The sequence below is a fragment of the Pan troglodytes genome, chromosome 4 (genome assembly GCF_028858775.2).
Source record: "Pan troglodytes isolate AG18354 chromosome 4, NHGRI_mPanTro3-v2.0_pri, whole genome shotgun sequence".
In the NCBI taxonomy this organism is placed as follows: Eukaryota; Metazoa; Chordata; class Mammalia; order Primates; family Hominidae; genus Pan; species Pan troglodytes.
The window spans coordinates 113471451-113485502 of record NC_072402.2 but is presented as its reverse complement, the minus strand read 5'-3'; the positions used below and the strand labels follow the sequence as shown (position 1 = coordinate 113485502).

The following is a 14052-nucleotide window of genomic DNA, read 5'->3' as shown; positions in this document are numbered from 1 at the left end:
CAATATGTAGTTATCTGCATTCCATTTGTCTGGGTTTGCTGTGTGTGAAAAGCTGATGTCATTAGTACTGACAAGGTCTTCGACTTTGTTTTGCACATGCTTTAAGCCCCACTTGTATTCTCAAGTGTCAGGCTCTCTCTGGGGTGGGCTGATGACCATTCTTCCACCTGGAGATGCGCATTTCATCCAGCTACTGGCAGCTGCAAGGGTTTCAAGGCCTAGGAAAAGCTTAGTCCTCTGAGACTGCTGCTTGCCCAGAAATACAAGTCATACTTTTGTGATATCTGGTTGCTTGCCATATGGTGTCTCAAGGGGTCTGGGATCATTTACTGCAATAATTCAGTGGGATCATGTGACAGTGCTCAGGGTCTAAGACAGGCACACAAGAAACACACTACTACTGCATGGCCTTCTTTAGCTGCATGTGGAAATGTTGCAAACCATGGGAAGGCTTGGATTAACCCCATAAAGGGACAAAGCAAGGAAAGAACTGGCTGGGATTCCCAACAATCTTGGAGTTCAAAGGACCCATGGTAGGGCTGTTCTGGAGTGTTGGATGGGATGATAATTATTAATAGTTCCATTTGGTTCCTATAAAAACAATCACTTCAAAAACATTGATTATTAAAAGCCTCATAGAAAATTTATTTTTACCACTTCTCGGCCTGGGTAAGATCAAGTGTGGTATCTATTTATATCAGTTTAATATCTGATACATCCTCTATCGGAGGATAATATATTGAATGGATTTTTGGAGCTAGGAGATGGACTAGTAACTTGCCCCACTCCACCCATTGACCTGGTATTACAGTACCTCCAGGAATGGTGCATCCCCTTTGGGGTATAGAATGGTTTCAACAAAAAGTAGATCAAGGCTGGGTGTGGTGGTTATGTCTGTAATCCTAACACTTTTGGAAGCCAACGTGGGAGGATCGCTTGAGCTCAGGAGTTTGAGACCAGCCTGGGCAACATGGTGAAACCCCATCTCTACAAAAAAAAAAAAAAAAAAAAAAAAATTAGCTGGGTGGGGTGTAATGTGTTTGTAGTCCCAGCTGCTCAGGAGGCAGAGCCACTTGAATCCAGGAGGTAGAGGTTGCAGTGAGCTGAGATCGCGCCATTGCACTCCAGCTTGGGCAACAAGAGGGAAACTCTATCTCAAAAAATAAAAAATAAAAATAATAAAGAATTTTTTTTAATTACTGGGAGGAACAGTGTCAAAGTTTTAATGTTGTCTTTCAGGGATAAGATGACAAATGGCTTTTCCTCCTGCCTCTCTCTATATTTCTATACTTTCCAAATGAGCTACAAGAATGTAAGTGTAGATATTCATACTCAGACTGACTGGCTCCACTATCTAATACCCAGGTGGCCCTGGACTAATTTCTAATCTCACTCTACTTCCATTTTTTTCTGTAAATGGGGATTCTATTAATAATGCCTGCTTTCGTAAAGCTGTTGTGAGAATTAAATGAGGCAATACAAGTAAAGGTTTAAACAGAGCCTGGCATATAGTAACTACACCCACATTTTGGCTATTGTTACTATTACTGCTATACTTAATTGATTCTAAGACTCACATTTTTCTCTTTCATTTTTAATTGCTTTCTAATTGGAATATATCTCATAGCTGATGATATGACATGCTTAATGGACAACGCTTTTTATTGTCTTGGTGACTTTGGTGGTTTGATGCAGTCAGTCTGAACAGCTGTGCAGTTGGCTTTGCACTGTTGCAGTCTAGGTCAGAGGCTCTATCCCTTGGGCTATGTGGTATTTTGAACTTGCTGATTACTGCTGTTTATGAAGGCCTTATCCACAGGCCAATAGCTATCTTTTTGAAGGCAGACCCGACAAATGCGTGGGGCCCACAGTTGCCTTCAGAAGATAGCCATGAGGGGGCTGGTGAGCAAGCAGACATTGGCCTTCCTGTCCTCAACAAAGCTACTGTCCCCCAGTGGGGGCTTTGCTGAGCTGGCTGCTGCCTGTCCTTGGATTACACAGGCATAAATGCTCTGGCCTCTTGGGCTTCTGGACAGATTCTAGTGGGCCTCAAAGGGCTTAATACTGAAAAAGCTAAGGCAGTAGTCCATTTGTAAGGGGGTAGGGGAAAGTCTTTGGACATACTTTAAAAGCAGCACACTTTTGGTGCTTTTAAAATGCAGTGCAGCTGAAGGGTATTTGTGTGTGTGTGTGTGTCTGTGCATGCGTGTGTGTATGTTGCAGGAAGTTTCAGTTAAGAGTGCCAGACCCTGGGAGGGAGCACTAGATGAGCTGCTCCAATTTCATTCTGCATCCAGGACCAAAGAGTGAGCTGTGAAGGAGCTAACCTTAAATTCATAGGATTTGTACACAGATTCAAGGATCACTCCTCATTGTGTGATCTCAAGATGTCCCAGATTAGAATGCAGAGTTCTTAGGACTACTGACCTGGCAGTAAAAGGTAGTAGAAACAGCCTCTATGAGCAAAGACAGAAAAAGCCAGATCAGAAAAGAATATGAGTGCTGTGTAACTTGGCGGTGTCTACGTTCAGTTCAATATTGGGGTGCTAGTGAAGGAAGATGTGTGCTCCAATGGAAAACTATGAAACTATGTCACATCTAGACTAGCACAATACACCCTTCATGGTTATCTAATTTCTATTCTATGGGAGCTATTTTCTAACTCTGTAAGTAGGAAAATAACTGATACCAATCAAAATAATTACTTTCTTTGTATTTTGAAATTTTTTTGAAGTGAAATTGTTTCTGGTGGAGGAACAATACTCCCTCATCCTCTCACCACCCCATGCCCATGCAGAAGCCAGTTTTGCATCCAAATGAGCATTCACATCAACATTTCTTAGTCCGTAAAAATTTGTACTTCTATGACTTCTCCTTTGAACAAGTTGCCTGGTTTCTCCACGTAATTAATGGGTTACATAACATCTTTAACATGTGCTCATTTTCTATCTATATGAGAGTCATGATTTTGCTTCTTTTTAAAATATCTTTGAACACTAGAAGCATGGGATTCAAAGGACAAAGAACAATTTAGGAAGTTTTGAATATACTGGATGGGAAAGAAAGGCACCTCAAATAAGACTGGGAATGCCCCTAGGTCAGCTCTCTGGACTTTACTCAAAGCAGCAGTATCTTAAATGCTCTTTTCTGAGAGGTGACAATATGCGTAGGAGTATTTCTCTCCCCATCTGGAAAATTCATGGTTCCAAAAATAAACTCTTGCCAAGAGCCATTTCCTAGTTATTGTTAAGCTCCCAGATCATGGCCTATGGACAAGTGGCATAAACTCTGGCATACTGGTGCAGCTCAAACCAAGAAAGTTCTTCCACTCAATGCTGCTGAATCTCTGCTGTGGTCTTTGCCAACTCTCTTTGGTTTAGACTAAGTACTAAGTTGGGAGAATATAATTTTGTTCTGGGATAACTGCCCTAGGGACTGGGGATGGAGCAATTTTCTAAATTTGGTAAATGTGGGACCAGTGCTATTAAGTACTACTAATTAACTCTGAACTTTTTCCAAGGATGGTACATGAAAGATTTAGCGTGAAGTAATACTACATCTTGAGAACTACACTAATTCTGGTATGGAACAGCTTAAGCTGTAACTGCTGAAAGAATCACATTATCCAAGATGGAGAATCTCTATCTGAAAACTGAACAAGATAAGAGATTGAGAGGGGTAAATTTTGAATTGGTATGTCTTTGGACATTAACACTGAATGGCAAGGGAAACTGATTCTGGACTTTTAATTCCACTGGACAATAATGTTTTTAGAGTCATCTTGTAAGCAGGCTTAGTTGCTCTTGTGAACTCTTTATTTTTCTTGAGATAGAGTATTGCTCTGTTGCCAGGCTGGCGTGCAGTGGTGTGATCATTGCTCACTATGATTTCAAACTTCTGGGCTCAAGCTGAAGCAGTCCTACAGGTATGCACTACCACACCTGGTAATTTTTTTCCAGAAAAAAAATTAACAGGTTTATTTATAATTATTACAAAGTAGAACTGCTGAAACTTGTTCACTGAAACATTTTGACTTGCATTAACGCTTTACGTCCCTGCATTTACATTAAAAATTCACAAGAACTACCAATAACAGCAAGAAGATATTTTTTTTTTTGAGAATGAAATGTTTCCCATCATAGTGGATTCTTAAGCACATTCTCCACGTATGCAACGTGCTAGCTGGATGTCTTTTGGCATAATTGTTACATGTTTGGCATGGATAGCGCACAGGTTAGTGTCTTCAAAAAGGCCAACCAGATAGGCCTCACTTGCCTCCTGCAAAGCACCAATAGCTGCGCTCTGGAGCCCAGATCTGTTTTAAAGTCCTGAGCAATTTCTTCACCAGATGCTGAAAGGGAAGTTTGCGAATCGGAAGTTCAGTGGACTTCTGATAATGTTTAATTTCTCGGAGTGCCACAGAACCGGCCTGTAACAATGAGGCTTCTTCACCCTTCCAGTAGAGGGCGCACTCTTGCAGGCGGCTTTTGTAGCCACTTGCTTCTGGGTGCTTCACCACCGGTGGATTTGCAGGCAGTCTGCTTTGTAAGAGCCATGGTATAGAGACCTCCTTACTTACCCCCTTCTCCTTAGGCTGGAGCTCAGCGAGTGAGAGGTGGTGCTGGCGTTGGAGAGCAACGGCCCACACCTGGTAATTTAAAAAAATTGTAGAGGTGGGGTCCTGCTGTATTTCCCAGTCTGGTCTCAGACTCCTGGCCTCAAACAATTCTTGTGAACTCTTAATGGAAGAGAGTTTATATTCATATTTCTATGCTTGCTGACCATTTTTTGTTGGACTGTCTTAATATTGAACCTCTAATAGACTATGCTGGTGCAGGAGGCTGCTCAGGACTTGTGATGAAAAACAGAATAGGCAGTCAACTTTTGGAATTGGGTAGAAAGTGGCTTTGGACTTAATTTACCTACTATACTGTTCCGATGCATTTAAGACTCTTCTGGGGGCAAAATCAAAACTGCTCTCTGGTGGTTCCAGGATGATATTCAAAGGGGAAGTTGTTGGTATTGCAGAAGCACCCATGAGGTGGGAGCATGGACCTATACTGAGAGCCTGCTGATATTTTCCCCCAAAGGAGCAGCTGCACCCAAGGGTTAATGGTTAATAAAAAACACAACTAGACAACATGTTTAGGAAACTCTCCTGACGTTTCTTTCCATGTGAAGGACATTGATTATATAACACTCTCTTCACTCCTTTACTTATAAACCCATGAGTTTGGAGGAGAAAAATGGGCATACAAAGTGTAAACTCTTCACTTTTCTTTCCTTCTGGCAGTGAGCTGCCCTACAAAGGATATGTGTCTTCCTCCTCTACATTGAGATGGTGGCCTTGACTAGCACTACTGGGAGTAGAATCTCTAATTCTGGTTCCAATATCAGGCAGCTTGCTTGTCTGCAGATATAAGCTTCCTTCTCCAGTATCAGTTTTATCAACAATAAAGGTAATATTTCAATTTTACATCTGTTTCTTTTCTTTTCCTTTTCTTTTCTTTTTTTCTCTTGCTCTGTCACCCAGGCTGGAGTGCAGCAGTGTGATCACAGCTCACTGTAGCCTTGACTTCCTGGGCCCAAACAATCCTTCCACCTTAGCCTCCCAAGTAACTGGGAGCACAGGCATGCTTCACTACCCCAGCTAATTTTTAAATTTTTTGTAGAGAGGAACCAACCCATGCTGGTTCCAAACTCCTGGGGTTAAGCCATCTTGCCATCTTTCTACCTTGGCCTCTCAAAGTTTTGGGATTATAGGTGTGAACCACCTTGCCCAGCCTTGTTCTTTTGATCTTACTTTAAAACTCAACGAGAAGAGAGGTGTCATTTTGGGGCTTCTCTCATGTATCAACACTGTGCATTACTATTTTTCACAGTAAAATAAATGTATGTTATTTTAAATTATCAGCTGAGTGTGGTGGCTCATGCCTGTAATCCCAGCTCTTTGGGAGGCAGAGGCAGGAGGATCACTTGAGGCTAGGAGTTCAAGACCAGCCTAGTCAACATAGCCAAGCCCTGTATCTATCAAAAAACCTTAAAAAAAAAAATTAGCACATACTGGTAGTCCCAGCTACTTGGGAGGCTGAGATTGCAGGATCATTTGAACTCAGCAGTTCAAGGCTGCAGTGAGCTACAATGGTGCCACTCCATTTCAGCGTGGGTAACAGAGAGAAATCCTGTCTCTTAAAAAAATAAATAAAAATAAGCTAAATGACCTCTTAATAATTCAATATGAATTAATCGCATTCCATGTCAATTTTATATGCCTTAAACTAATCCCAGAGCCAGTGTGTATACATACACACACAAAATAGTTTTCAGTATTTGAATGAGAGCTAATTTACTTAGGGAGATATTTTAATAATTTATTCAAGAGAGGTAACAGTTTGTGAAAAAAATAAACCTTGTATAAGGTCCCCAGGAGAGGAATTTAAGCTAAATTGATCTAAATTATAATAATTCTATTAGAGTCTCTGTCTCCCAAGACATCATTCACCAAATAACTTCCCCCATAGCAGGATACAAAAAATTTCAAATACGTATGCACAGTCACACAAGTGCATGTATAAAAAAATTTTAGTTACATATTCAAAACACTAACAAGTTTCTCAGATTTTTGTTTCTTTCAGCTATTTGATCTACCTTTATTCTCCCACATTCCCGAAGGGAACATATATTCTATATATCTGTATAGCTATAAATCTATGTATGTATGGTATATGTATATGTATAGATATAAATGTATGCATATTAATATATATTTATATTTACAATACATATATAACATATATTTTTATATTCCCTCTTGTCTTCACAATTAATACTTGGATATTACCTTTACATTGGTAGTTATAGATATATTCTTTTTATAATCAGAAAAAAATTTGTGTGTAAAATCTTCAAGTGTTATCCATGTAGACAATAAGGGAAGTAGAATTGCTCAACAATGCACAGCAAAAATCTTAGCTATCCAGATCTTCAAATAAGTCTCAGATCTGGGATCTCAGGCCCCATCAGCCTGGGGCCACCATGAAAGTAGTACAGGATTTACTGGCTGTCATCTGTCTTCTCTATTGTGAGATTTTGAGACCTTTCCAAGTCCCTGGGCTGTCTCATGTGTGGCTCACACACAGTATTTTCATCTATTATCAAATGTACATATGTTGGGGGCTACCCTCTCCAAGCCTCTTGCACAGATTGCAGATGGAGGTGGTGTAGAAGAGTACAGGAGGAGAGGGAGGAAATGGGCCAGGTAGCAGTAAGAACCATAATTTCTCAGAAATGCCCTTCTCTCATTCAGTGGCTACTCTCCTATCACCTTGTATTAGTCTGTTCTCATGCTGCTATAAAGAACTGACCAAGCATGGGTAATTTATAAAGAACAGAGGTTTAATTGACTCAAAGTTCCGCATGGCTGGGGAGGCCTCAGGAAACTTACAATCATGAGGGAAGGGGAAGCAAACACGTCCTTCACTTGGTGGCAGGAGAGAGAAGTGCTGAGCAAAGTGGGAAAGCACCTCATAAACCCGTCAGATATCTGGGAACTCACTCACTGTCAAGAGAACAGCATGGGGGAACTGCTCCCATGATCTAATCACCTCACACGAGGTATCTTCCCCAACATATGAGGATTACAATTCAGATTACAATTCAACATGAGGTTTGGGTGGGGACACAGAGCTAGACCGTATCACACCTTCCCTTGTAAGTCTTTCCTTTTCTTTAGAGGAGGTCCTTCTCAAGGAGCCCTGAAGTCCCTCTCCATGGACTTTCTTCTTGTGATTACATAGCTGTGAATCCTAGGCCAGGCCTAGCTTGGGTTCAAGCTAAGCCCACCATTGTGTTTTCTGATTGGCTGAGTTTCAAATACTGAGACATTTATCCTTTGAAAAACAAAACAAAATTTTAAAAAACAGTTTGGATAGAAATGGAGTTCACTCTTCATTAGGGCTTTAAATGATAACTGAACGTGAATCAAACTTTCTCTAATGATCCAGGGTCAACCTTATGAACATGACAGTTGGCACTGTTCTATGACACAGCTATTTCCTGCTATTGAGCTTTGTAACTGTTTGCTACAACTCCTAAAATGCTTTACTTTTGGGGATCCTCTGTCTTCTATTCACGGTTATAGTGTCTTGTTATAGTCAACGTCCTTGTGAATTAAAAACTAGAAAAGCAATATTGATAAATTTGGTGTAAATTAGAGTAAGTTGGCTCTTCTGAGAGTTACTGGAGTTTTCCCGTGAATATAACGTATACCCTCAAGAGAATTTGGGAATCTTTATTTTGGCTGCTCTGATGCCTTTGTGATTTGGCTTCTAGGTCACAGCTGATTTCCTGTCTATGACTCTGCATCCTGATTATTCCAAGGCAGTCATAATGTCCTGGAGTAATATAGTGATAGTTTCTGCTTTCATTCTCAAAGGTGTTGCAAACTGGATAATAGATTAACTGGTCACTTTACAGATGAGTGATAGTATCAGCAGGTTTAAAAACTGTAATAGTTTCTTCTCTAAGTGATCTATATATCAGGATTCTACTCAGGTTCACCAAAAATGAAAAAGAAAACATGAAAATGTACAGTAGAGCTTTATTATAAAGATTTCCAGATTTGCTTGCCTAATAGAACTCTGAGATGGAAGGAGGAAATCTAATATTAAGTACCTACTGTTTACCTTGACCTATGCCAAACACATTCGCATTTATCAAATTTATGTAATCCTCAAAATAGATATAATTCTCTTCTATGTAAAAGGGAGTCAAGTCTCCAAGAATTAGCTTACGAACCTCGAGGTTGACATAAGGAGAAAAGAGAGATGCCTTTAAACCACAGATAGACTTATTTCAAATTCTTTTATTCCATTCCTAACTACAATGTTTATTATTATCATACAATATGCTGGAGAACCTCTTCTTGGTAACATTATAACATTGTCTTCACAGTTGGTTAAAAGGAAGAGGTAGGATAGGAAAAAGAACTTAATTTAATTCGGAAATGTTTGGAAAGCCTTGGTTTGGAGAAGTTGCTGAATATAATGTCATAGCTTTAGTTTAATTGTAAAGGGTACCTGGCTGATTACTGCTGTAGTTTCTGAGGTCTGTGGCTTTGAACATTTATAAGCATGTAATGAGTCAAAGGAATGGAAAATCATGGGGAAAAATGTAACTTTAACCATTCTGGGTATATCTGGGAATGCAGACCTTCATTTTAAAAAGTGAAGGCTTATAGCACAAAATAGTAGGATTCTGAGAAATGTTTGACAGCACCCACCCCATCCATAATCATTTAAAAAAACTATCTATATATTAGGGCCCAAGTCTGCCATTTTGATTTATGTATATTCTTTTTTTCTTATGTTTTTAATTTTTCCTTTCTTTCCCTGATTTCCTGTAAATTACAAGAACATTTTTTGAAAGTTCATATTTATTTATCTGGGATTTTTGAATCTATTTCTCTTTATAGTCTTTTTTAAAGGTTGTTCAAGTTATTATATACCTACATAAATTATCACAGTGTATTGGTGTTAAGATCGACCAGCTCAAGTGAAGTATAGAACACTTAACCCCACTTAAGTCTCCTTTACCCGCTCCCATTTATAATATAATTGTCTTAAATACTTCCTTTATGTACATTGAGAAACATATTGTTAAATTAAGTTTGGCCTATAGCTGTCTCCTTATGTTTTAAGTACTGTCTAAAGCCTTCTTAGTGCATAATAAACTGTAACCCAACTTGATGTGTAAATAGACTGTAAACTACTTTAACAAATAGCTGAGGCTCAGCTAATCACAGCAGCTTAACTTCAGCCAATCATAGAAAACCAGCTGTTCAAACCAGTTTCAAATAAGGTAAATGCCCACCTTTAACCAATCCAGCTGTTTCTGTACTTCACTTCTGTTTTCTGTATATCATTTTTTTTCCTATTTATAAATGTTGTCTCACTGTGTGGCAACCCTGGAGTCTCTCTGAACAGTTTTTGTCTTTGATTTTTAGAAGTTTGATTATGATGTGTCTTGGTGAGCTTTCATTTATGTTTATCCTATTTTGAATCTTGCAGTTTCTTGACTTTGTAGGTTTAAATTTCTTGCCAAATTGGGATATTTTGCAGCTATTATTTTTTGAGTGCTTTTTTATTCTCATGATTTCTCCTCTCCTTCTAGGACTCCAATGACATGGAGTTAGATCTTTTGGTATGGGTCCATTGGAACTTTAGGCTCTGTTGATTTTTGTTCAGCCTATATTCTATCTGTAGTTCACATTAGATAATTTCTGTTGCTCTATCTTGAAGTTTATGGATTCTTTCCTCTTTCCTTTTCATCGTGCCGTTGATCCCATCTATTAAAATTTCAATTTATATTATTGCATTTTTCAGTTTTAAAATTTCCATTTGGTTCTTTTTTTGCTGAGATTTTCTATTTTTTTCATTTTTTTCAAGTGTATTTGTAAATTTTACTGAAGCTGTTTTATACTAGCTGTTTTAAAACCCTTGTCAAATGATTCAAACAATATTCATGTCATCTTTTTGTTGGCATCTGCTAGGGTTTGAATTTGTCCCCTAAAGTTCATGTGTTGGGAGCTAGATTCCTCAATGTGGCAGTGTTGTGAAGTTATATGGTTTGGTTCTGTGTCCCTAACCAAATCTCATCTTGAATTGTAATTCCCACGTGTTGAGGGAGGGATCTGATGGAGGTCATTGAATCATGGGGGCAGTTTTTACCATGCTGTTCTCATGATAGTGAGTGACTTCTCACAAGATCTGATGGTTTAAAAGTGTGTGGTGGTTCCTCTCTGTCTCTCTTTTGCTGCCATGTAAGATGTGCCTAGCTTTCCCTTTGCCTTCTGCCATGATTGTAAGTTTCCTGAGTCCTCTCCAGCCAAGCAGAACTGTGAGTCAATTAAAACTCGTTTCTTTATAAATTAACCAGTCTCAGGTAGTTTTTTTTTTTTTTGAGATACAGTCTCACTGTGTCACCCAGGCTAGAGTGCAGTGGCATGATCTCAGCTCACTGCAACTTCTGCCTCCTAGCTACAAGTGATCCTCCCACCTCAGCCTCCCAAGTAGCTGGGACTACAGGCATGTGCCACCATGCCCAGCTAATTTTTTGTATTTTTAGTAGAGATGGGGTTTCACCATGTTGGCCAGGCTGGTCTTGAACTCCTGACCTCAAGTGATCTGCCCACCTCAGCCTCCCAAAGTGCTGAGATTACAGGCATGAACCACCATCCCCAGCCTCAGGTAGTTCTTTATAGCAGTGTAAAAATAGACTAATACAGAAAATTGGTATTTGGAGTAGGGTACTGCTATAAAGGGAACTGAAAATGTGGAAATGACTTTGGAATTTGCAACTGGGTAATGGGCAGAGGTTGGAATAGTTTGGAGGGCTCAGAAGAAGACAGGAGGATGTAGGAAAGTTTGGAACTTTGTAGAGGCTTGTTGAATGGTTTTGCCCCAAATGGTTTTAGTGATATGGGCAATGAAATCCAGGCTGAGGTGGAGATGAGGAACTTATGGGGAACTGGAGTAAAGGTTAATCTTGCTGTGCTTTAGCAAAGAGACTGGCAACATTTTGTCCCTGCCCTAGAGATCTGTGAAACTTTGAACTTGAGAGAGATGATTTAGGGTACCTGACAGAAGAAGTTTCTCAGCAGCAAAGCATTCAAGATGTGATCTGGCTGTTTCTAAAAGCATATAGTCATATGCATTCACAAGGAGATAATCAGAAATTGAAACTTACGTTTAAAAGGGAAGCAGAGCACAAAAGTTTGGGAAATTTGCAGCCTGATCATGTGGTAGAACAGAAAAACCCATTTTCTGGGGAGAACAGTAAACTTTTGGCTCCAGAAATTTGTGTAACTAAAATGAAACTGAATGTTAATAGCCAAGACAATGGGGAAAATTCTCCAGGCCATTTCAGAGATCTTCACAGCAACCCCTTCTATCAAAGACCTGGAGGCCTAGGAGAGAAAAATGGTTTTTTGGGCCATGCTCAGGGTCCTGCTGCTCTATGCAGCCCTGGGACATGGTGCCCTGTGTCCCAGCCACTCCAGCTCCAGCCATGGCTAAAAGGGGCCAAGATACAGCTTGGGCCATGACTGTAGAGGGTGCAAGCCCCAACCCTTGGTGACTTCCATGTGGTGTTGTACCTGAGGGTGCACAGAAGCCCAGAGTTGAGGTTTGGAAACCTCTACCTAGATTTCAGAGGATGTATGGAGATGCCTGGATGTCCAGGCAGAAGTCTGCTGCAGAAGTTGAGCTCTCATAGAGAACCTCTACTAAGGCAATGCTGAGGGGAAATGTTGGGTTGGAGCCCCCATATAGAGTCCACACTGGGGCACTGACTAGTGGTGCTGTGAAAAAAGGGTCACCATCCTCCAACCCCAGAATGGTAGATCCATTGACAGCTTGCACCGTGTACCTGGAAAAGCTTCAGGCACTCAACACCAGCCTGTGAAAGCAGCTGTGGGGGCTTTACCCTGCAGAGCCACAGGGGTGGAGCTGCCTAAGGCCTTGGGAGCTCACCCCTTGCATAAGCATGCCCTGGATGTGAGGCATGGAGTCACAGGAGATTATTTCAGACCTTTAAGATTTAATGGCTGTCCTGATGGGTTTCAGATTTGCATGAGGACTGTAGTCCCTTCGTGTTGGCAAATTTCTCCCATTTGGAATGGGAACATTTACCCAATGCCTGTATCTCCGTTGTGTCTTGGAAGTAACTAACTTGCTTTTGATTTTACAGGCTCCTAGGTGGAAGGGTCTTGCCTTATTTCAGATGAGACTTTGGACTTATGGGTTAATCCTGGAATGAATTAAGAATTTGGGGGACTGTTGGGAAGGCATGATTGTGTTTTGAAATGTGAGAAGGACATGAAATTTTGGAGGAGGCAGGGGCAGAATGATATGGTTTGGCTCTGTGTCTCCACCCAAATCTCATCTTGAATTGTAATGCCCAGGGAGGGCCCTGGTGGGAGGTGACTGGATCATGGGGGTGGGTTTCCCCATGTTGTTCTTGTGATAGTGAAGGATTTCTCTTAAGATCTGATCATTTAAAAGTATGTAGCAGTTCCTCTCTCTTTCTCTCTCTCTCCTGATGCCATGTAAGACATGCATTGTTTCCCTTTTGCCTTCTGCCATGATTGTAAGTTTCCTGAGGCCTCTCCAGCCATATGGAACTGTGAGTCAATTAAACCTCTTTTTTAAAATAAATTTCCCAATCTCAGATAGTTCTTCATAGCAGTGCAAAAATAGACTAACATAGGTGGTAATTTTTTTTTTGTTTTTTTGAGATAGAGTCTCACTCTGTTGCCCAGGCTGGAGTGCAGTAGTGCGATCTTGGCTCACTGCAAGCTCTATCTTCTGGGTTCATGCCATTCTCCTGCCTCAGCCTCCCAAGTAGCTGGGACTACAGGTGCCCACCACCATGCCTTGCTAATTTTTTTGTATTTTTAGTAGAGACAGAGTTTCATCTGTGTTAGCCAAGATGGTCTCGATCTCCTGACCTCGTGATCCACCCGCCTCAGCCTCCCAAAATGCTGGGATTACAGGCGCAAGCCACCGCACCTGGCCCAGGAGGTGAAATCTTTTAAGAAGTGATTAGGCCATGAGGGCTCTGCCCTCATGAATGGATTAATGCTGTCATCACCGGACTGGGTTCATTATTATGGGAGTGGGTTTGTTTTTTTAATTAAACAAGTTCAGCCCTCTCTTTCTGCCCCTCTCCTTTCTTACTCTCCCTCTCTTATTCTCTCTTTGCTCTTCCACCATGGGATGACATAGCAAGAAAGCCCTCGCCAGATGCTGGCCTCTTGATCTTGGATTTCCCTGCCTCTGGAACCATGAGCCAATAAATTTCTGTTTATTATAAATTACTCAGTCTGTGGTCAGCTGTAGCAGCACAAAATAGACTAAGACAGCATCTGGTTATTGTCTTTTCTCATTCGCATTGAGATTTTTTTTGGGTTTTGGTATGATGAGTAAATTTTAATATTCTGGACATTTGGGGCATTAAATCAGAAGACTCTGGATCTTATTTAAATCTTCTGTT

General features: G+C 40.5%; 1 long non-coding RNA gene and 1 other non-coding gene across 2 annotated transcripts in view; both read left to right on the top strand.

Annotated features, from left to right (window-relative positions):
• The first annotated feature begins 652 nt into the window (after positions 1–652).
• LOC112209388 (U2 spliceosomal RNA) lies at positions 653–836 on the top strand. The gene has a single exon (XR_002944122.1). It is a non-coding gene; the product is annotated as a U2 spliceosomal RNA (small nuclear RNA).
• A 4469-nt stretch (positions 837–5305) lies between these two features.
• LOC104006521 (uncharacterized) overlaps positions 5306–14052 on the top strand; it is a 124703-nt gene continuing 115956 nt past the window's right edge. Inside the window, exon 1 of the long non-coding RNA XR_008548069.2 lies at positions 5306–5459. This is a non-coding gene — a long non-coding RNA (uncharacterized LOC104006521). The remainder of the gene's footprint in view (positions 5460–14052) is intronic.